Raw genomic sequence first — 8,242 nt, 5'->3', positions numbered from 1 at the left:
TATATCTTGGAAATGGATCAGAAGAAGCCCTGGGATGAAAAGATCCATATAGGATTTGTAGCCATATGGCATTGTCTCATTCCCCTGTAACAGGAGCCTCAATTGTACAGCCATTTAGATGAACACCCCTCCTCTCTGCCATCAGCAGCAGCATATTTTCTTGGCAAATCGAGGCAAGGGAGACATTCTTCTAAGAATGTTTGAGAAAATATTGCTTCAACTATTTCTATCATTTCTTTTCTTTTTCAACCTCAGTGCATTCTCTATTTGGCCTCTTCTATTCCCTCCACACATCCCTTTCCACCCTGTTCTGGGACCAGTCGGCTGACCTCTGCCAGTGGTACAGAAGGTGTTACCCCAGGCCTTTCCCCCCTACATTCATGCTCTTTCTGGCTATGCTTTCCAGGTGGAACTGGTCAGTAGGAGCAGTGGCAGAAGAGCCACGAGCAGGAGGAGAGAGAAGTCAGAGGACTGAGTCCTCCTGATCCTTTCTTCCTCGGGGTTTGGCAATGTCTGAACAATAGTAGTTCAACAGCTACATAACTGCCACCGGCATGACATGACTCTTCTGTCGCCATTTCAACTCTCACAGGGGCAGTCACACTCCTTCTAACCCTTTTCCCTTCAGAGAAGGGTGGGATTCGCCTTCCTCTGATGATGCTCACCGGGCACCTTAGCATCCCTGCTGGCCCCTTTAATCTTGCCCACCTCTCAAAAACAGTCCCTTCAAAAGTCTCATCCTGAGTATGCCATCTGTCCTGGCTGCTTCCATGACCCATCCAGGACTCAGGGGCTTTCTCCCTTCCACTGATGTCCATTGTTAACAGTGGCAATTATAACAGAAGGGTATCATTTTTCTGATACACCTTCTGTGCTGTATGTTGTGAAGGTGGCTGCCAGTTCTCAATTATGTATAAAGATGGAAATAGCACCCAGTGTGTGGTGGTGAACGTACTGTAAGGTCTCAATAAGCCTATAAACTAAAGGGGGGCAAACCATATTCCTGATTTTTCCTTTCTTGTGAGGTGACTTTATCAGTCAGGATGGGCTAGGTGGTGCCGCTGTAATAAACAACCCTCACATCTCCATAGCTGAAAATAACCACCGTCTGTTTTCTCACATGTGCTAAAGGTAGCTGGAGATTTTGTTTCTTGGCAATGTTGCCCTCACTCTGGGTTGCAGGATGATGAAGCAGTTAAGATACACACACACACACACACACACACACACACACACACACACACACACAGTATATATTGATGGAAAAAATAGGGCCAAATGCAGCCTGACTCTTGGGGGTTCTTTCTGGAAGTGGAACAAGCCACGTGGTCACATGGAATTTCAGAAGGAAGAGAATCTCAGGTCAACTCGCAGAAAGGGAGAAGCAGCTATTGGTGTACAGTAAAACAATCTTGCCACAGACACAAGCTTTCCCTTCAACTCTCTCCACCCATCACGCTTTCCAATCTCTTCCACCAATTCATTCCTGTCACACCCGTTGCGTGCTGAAACCAGCCAAGGCAGCCTCAGGAGTCTGGCTTAGCTTCAGCCTCAGGAGTCTGGCTTAGCTTCGGTCTCCAGGTCGTGAAGTGCTTACATCGGTGATCTCTTGTTGTGAGTCAGCCACTGGCAAAACAAAAGAGGATTTGCAAAAACTCTCTTCAATCCAACCCTTCACAAACCATGGATTTCCAAAGTCAATACTGTTTTCGTAGTCATGCTAAGGTATGATTTGCTTGTCCACTTTCCTTCTCTCACTACTGTGTGGGAGAATTCAAAGGCAACACAAGGTGTGGTTCTCCCAGAGATTGATTTCAAAAGCAGAGAAACAAGTGAGAGGAGGTGTGGTTCAAGTGGTGGTCAAGTGCCAACCCTGAGCAAAGAAGCCACGCAAGAGTGTGGGGCCTTGGGTTGAAGCCCCCAAAAGCAGAGAAGAGTTTCCTTTGGTCCCCCCAGTTCTTTTCTGCTTCTCTGCTCTACATGTAGGTATCTTCCACAATCCCCCAGAATAGTCGAGCGGGGCAGAACTGTAAAAGAAATAACTACATTCTAGTATTTAAAAATTATCAATGTCAACATCAAGATCAATTTTAGGTAAATAACTTCTACTAGTTTGAATGCAAAATACACCCTTCCTTTTCTCTTTTCTAAAGAAGAGTATGGAGCTGAAAGGAATCAAAATACAAGTCCAAAAATCTCATGAGTCAAGGCTGAGGGATAGCTGGGTGTGTTGGTACACACTTATAATCTCAGCGCTGGAGAGGCTGAGGAAGAAGGATCTTGTATTTGGGGCTAGCTTGGTCTGCATAGCAAGACCCTCTCTCAAAAAGGTTGAAGGCACAAATACATATTGTGATTTAGAAATCATATATGCGTGCATATGCGTGACAACATGATAGACAATGGTCACACATGGTTTGTAGTGGATGGGCATGTTTTGATGATGTTTGGACATACACTTTTCTGAAGTAGTTTGGATGTGGGAATTAGACATAAGGGATGTAGTCATTAGGAAGGATGGAATTAGGCCAATGGTAATGAAGAGAAACATGATTCATCGGCAAAAGATTACACATTTCTAGTCTTAATCATCTCTTCATGGAAGAGCATGGAGTCCAAGAACAAAGAGGTTTTTTTTGTTGTTGTTGTTTTGCCCAAGAAGATTGGTGTGTGAGGGTGGGTGGGCCATCAGGTACAGAATGCTTGACCTCAAGAAAGAAGTCACAGTTGCTGCTTTGGGCAAATAGCTTGTCTGCATCTCAAACAACTTCTGTGGTGATGATGACTATAACCACCTCCACCTCCTCCTTCTCCTCCACCTCTGCTTTTATTTTTTGGTGATGCTGGCAATCAAACTTGGGTCCTAATGAGTACTAAACAAGCACAATCCTCCTGAGCAGCAATGTCTCGAGCTCTGACTTCTGAAGGCTGTCCTCTCTCTGTAACTTCTGACTAGTTTGTCCAGTGGGAAGCCCTTCCCAGGGGGGTGGGGGGGGCGAGGGGAGCAGAGGGAGAAGAGATGTGAGGGGATTGGGACCTGGCTTCTTCTCTGCATGGCTGTGCTGGCATCCATCCACTGCTGTCATAGCTTCCGTGAAGGTTGTTTCCCCTGTGGCCTGCTCCCTCCCTGGGTGTACGACGTGTCTCTCACCCCTCATACCTTCAGATCTACTATACTAACCCTCTACCCGCTCCCCCCCATACCAGTCATACTCATTCACTTATGAGCTCCAGGATACTTCACTTTCTTTGGTAACACTGTACGCCCAGCGCACATCTTTATAAATACCATTTTATAAAACTCTTCAAATTTGAGTTTGTTCTGTGGGTCCTGAAGGATACTGATAGGTTCAACTTTTAGCATTTTTTTTTATTGATCTTTGGGTTTCACACCAATCTGTGCTTAGGAATTGTGTTTATATATTGTCTCCAAGTGGTAATTTCATAGTGTAGAAATAGAAGCATAAAAAAATAGAACCTACTACTGAATAATTTTATAGACAAAATTTAAGTTCAACTTCACTTGGTGTGAATAAACAGATTCTCTTTATTCTAAATCTTTCCTGGAACCATACAGGTACTATGCAGTGCACCTGAGGGGCCGCTGCCATGACAAAGAAGGTATCTCCTCATCCTGCTAACAGTAGAAGGTAGTACCTGGACCAGGCTCTACCAGTACCCCACAGGGCTGGGGAGGCAAGTCCTTACTGTGAAATATCCCCAACAATCACATCTATATACTTTATCAGCCCAAGAAGGGTCATGCAAACCTGGCCCAGAGAAAGAGGTTTCCACACAGGTTCAGAGGACACAGAGCTGAGATTGACCACGCCCGACGTCTCTCCCAGGCAGGGATGTAGAAGGAAGCTAGTTCCATTTCTTCCAGGCCTCAGAAGCCCTCCCCCACAGTGAGAGCTCCTAACCCCTCCCCGGCAGAAGGGCAAGATGGCGCCATGGTCATGAGCATGAGCTCTAAAGCAAGAGTGCCTGGGGGAAGACCCTATCCTAAGTACTACCAACTGTGTGTGACCCTCATACATCAGTGTGTCTCTCTCTGCCTCAGTTGATTCCTTGTAGAAGGGGGGATAACATGCCTGGCCTTGGAGGGAGGGAGTGGGGGAGAAGCTGGGAAGGAGGAATCCTGCCTGCTGCTCCACCTCCCTTCCAGCCAGACACAGAAAAAGATCATTTGATCTATTCTACGGAACGGTTTAAACCGGGAAGCTCAAATCCACAAAGAGAATGGATCAGTAGTTTCCACTGGCTGGTGCGGGGACGGGAGAAGAAATGGGAAGATGTACATCACGGGATACAAAACAACAGATAAGCGGAGGAGCAAGTTTAAAGATTGAATGAGTAACCCAGGAGAGACTGGAGGAATGTACTGCATCCTGTTGGGGAATTTTTTTTTTTTTGTTCTTTGGGTGGGGGAGGCAGGGGGAGTCCGGTCGTGGGGCCTGAACTCTGGGCCTGGATGCTGTCCTTCAGCTCTTCAGCTCAAGGCTAGCGCTCTACCAATTGAGCCACAGCGCCACTTCCGGCTTTTTTCTTTTTTCTTATGTGGTGCTGAGGAATTGAACCCAGGACCTTAAGCATGTAAGGCAAGTGCTCTACCACTGAGCCACCTTCCCAGCCCCTGTTGGGGAATTTTTAAAAATAAGTAGACTAGCTGTACTTGTCATACACACACACACAACCATGTAAAATTAGTATATGAATTTGATTTGCTGTCATAGCCATTTTATTATCTATAAACATGCTAGGATATGTGGTAGATTTCAAATATGCACTGTAAGATTAAAATCAATCTTGTAGCCAGGTACTTCCTAGCTGGGTCTAAGGTTCATGGCTCACCTTTAGGGCTATTTATTTTTTTCTCCATTGTATAGCACATGATCAATAAATGTAGAGGAACAATAAAAGCTGGAGTACATGCAGAACCACAAAGGTAAGGTCATTGGAAAGTTTTAATATAATGTACAGAGCTCCAGCATGCAGAGGAAAAGAACATGACCTAACAAGCCATTGGCCATGTCCCTGCCCAGACACAAAGAGGTAAAAGAACAAACTCTGTAATAATTTCTACCTCGCTGCTGATTCTGGTTTCATTTTCAGGAAGAGAAAGCAAAGCTGCAAACAGCTTTCATCTACAATTCCATCAAGCCTATCCAATCTTCTGTAATCCTTCAAGGAATAATCTTTGGGCACATCTTGTTCTCACCCAGTGTATTATGCCAAAAGACACAGCCCTTGCTTGCTTAAGATACCTTTCAAAAGGCCTTCCATGATGTTAGCCATAGAACTTGGTGAAGGAGCAAAGGAGTCATGGGTGGGACTTGGTGTGGCAGATATCCAGCTAATACTCCATGTTCCCTGGGCCTCCAGGCCTTCCAGAGTTCAAGGCAGCTGACGCTGGCAGTTCTACAACATAGTGAACTCTGCCCACCTGCACCCTGGCGGTTTTCTCATGCCAGAAGAACTTGTTTGGCAAGTGCAAGGGGGTGAGTTTTAAGGCATGGGAGTTAGTAGAACCGTGGGAGCAGCCCTCTAGTACTACTTTAGGGTCTTGGAGAACAAAGACAGTTGGATGGAGAAGAAAATCGTCTTCACCTGCTATCTCTTCCTCTTCGCTTTCTTTTCTTTGGTAGTACTGAGGATTCAATTCTGAGTTTTGTATTTATATCTTGAGCCATGCCCCCAGTCCATTTGTTTTTAGTTTATTTTCCGTATAGGCTTTTGGGCTTTTGTTGGGGCTGGCCTTGGACTGTGATCCTCCTACATCTGGCTCCTGAGCAAGTGGAATTATGGGTATGTGCCACCGTATCTGCCTCCCCTCTTGCTTTGTAAAAATTATTATAAAGGTGATGTTTAGAGGGGTTAATTTACATAAATCAGGGAAAGAGTACATTCCTTTTGGACAATGTCAACCTTTCCTTTGGTCTCTCAGTTTTTCCCTCCTTTTCAACATAGTGTCTAGTGAATACTACTGCTGCATTTGTTCACCTGCACCATCCCCCCGTTTTTTGTCAGTTATGGGGCTTGACCTCTGGGCCTGGGCACTGTCCCTCATCTCTTCAGCTCAAGGAAAGCACTACCACTTGAGCCACAGCACCACTTCCAGTTTTCTAGTAGTTTATTGGAGATAAGAGTCTCACAGACTTTCCTGCCTGGGCTGGCTTTGAACCGCGATCCTCAGACGTCCGGCTCTTGAGTAGCTAGAATTACAGGCGTGAGCCACCGGGGCCTGGCTTGTTCACCTTTTGTCCCTCCATTTCTCTGTCCTCACCTTACCCTCCCAAAGACAAACAAGACAAAAAGAAAACAAAAATAGCAATGAAGGGGGAAAAACCCACTTTTACTTCCATTCTCATCTCCCAGTTATTCTCCTATCTTCTAAAGGCCAGCTCTCGGCCCTCTCACTCTGAAATTAACGTTCGAAAGCCCTGCAAGTGTGTCCTATCATACTGGTTACCGTGGACTCTCACCCTTAGACCAGGTTCCTCTCTTGGCTTCCTCAGTTCTCCTCTTACCAGTGAGCTTTCTACCGTGGACTCATCTGAAGCAGGGGCTCTCCTCTACTTTCCTTGTAGGTGTGCATGCCCCACAGCATTCCAACTTAGCCCTCTTCTATTCTTCCTGGAAGATCTCACCAACCATCAGTGGTGCTCTGCCCTTGTCTTCCACCCAGGCTGTTGTATTGAACCCTTCTCCTTTAACTCTACTGGGTAGAAATCTTCAAATGATTCTTGCATCCTCCTCCGTGGCCGGACTTTTCCCTTGAAGTAATTTGGCAGAGGGCAGAAATGAAGAGGTGGCCAAGAATAGGTATGAGGTGGTTTTTGTTTTTTGTTTTTTTTTGTACTAGGAAACTTTTTAAATTGAATAAAAGGTACGTGGAAAAATAAAATCATGGCAAGCTCCTGAAGGGGGTAGAGGAGAAAGACTTGAAGCAGGAGGAAGTAAACTCAGGTGTGGAAATACTTGAAGGTGTTGAGGAGGTAAGGTGATTGAGTTCCTGTTGGATTATTTCCATTTCCTCCTAGACCTGGGAGAACAAGATTATTGGCTGGGGTTGTGGAGTCATAGGGTTTCCAAGGGCCTAGGTAAAATTTGAGGCTGGAGCATCACTTCGGATAGATATATGCAATGAAAAGTGCAAAACCAATTTACTTAACAAAAATGCAATGAAATCGCCCTAGTGTTATTCTTGGAAGCTTAAAGGCAGATTTGGGTGCAGGCATTGTTTGCTCAGGACTGTGGCAGAGGTGATCGTGATTCTCTTGTGCTGCTTCTCGTGTCTGAGCAGTTACTGACACATCCCATCCATTCTGAGACACCCAAAGGGTAGAGCAGCCCCTGAAGGTCATACAGAAGAGAGAGGCTATTTCCCAGAAGCCTTCATTTTCTCCTCGTGTCTCATTGGTTCAAACGCATGATGCGCTCATCCATGGCGATGCACCAATCCCTGCTGCCAGAGAAACAGGACAGTCTATTATCTTAAACTCCTCAGTACCCTCCTCAGAAGGAGGTCAAATCACCCGAAGAACATCACTAGGAAGGAGGAAGGGGCACTGCCTTAAAGGGAAATCTGAGTGTCAGCAGGAGGAATGGGGAGAAGGAATGCTGGGAAAACAACAAAGTTCACCCTGGTTTATAGCTGCAGAAATGTGAGCAGCCACGATGGAAAGATGGGCTAACGTGTGGCGGTAGGGTGTATGCGTGTGTGTGACTATGCAGGAGAGAAACGGTGGCCCCTGAGCCTTGTTGCTGTATAAATATGGTAGCAGTGAATGATGGATTGATCCAAAGTTGGAGATTTGCCAATTACACCTTCCTTAAGGGGGAACTGGGCAAGATTCGAGTTGAGGGTAATAGAGTGCTTGAAGTGATGGATGGGGAAAGAAGGGAGGTTGGAAAGGAGCCGATAGGGTAGATTAAATGGAGTGGGGTTCAGAAACTGTTCAGATGAATGAAGACAAGGCTGGACTGGGAAAGGGGGTGGGGTAGAAAATGAGATCGCTGTGGAGGCCCAGCTACAGAGGGAGTAGATGAGGAAGGACAGGCTGAGAGGTTGCCGTTCAGAATTCAGAGGGACCGCAGTGATGATGGGGCGTGGTGGTGGTGGGGCGGTCCCGGGTTCTATTTTCTAAATGAAGATGTCGAGATTTGTGTGTGTCAAATTATACCAGGCTTGATCACAGCACGGTTTCCACAAGCTCACCACAGAATCAAGGCCTGAGCC

The sequence above is a fragment of the Dipodomys spectabilis genome, unplaced genomic scaffold, assembly GCF_019054845.1.
Source record: "Dipodomys spectabilis isolate Male_0828 unplaced genomic scaffold, ASM1905484v1 ptg000085l, whole genome shotgun sequence".
In the NCBI taxonomy this organism is placed as follows: domain Eukaryota; kingdom Metazoa; phylum Chordata; class Mammalia; order Rodentia; family Heteromyidae; genus Dipodomys; species Dipodomys spectabilis.
This window is presented reverse-complemented; position numbering follows the sequence as displayed.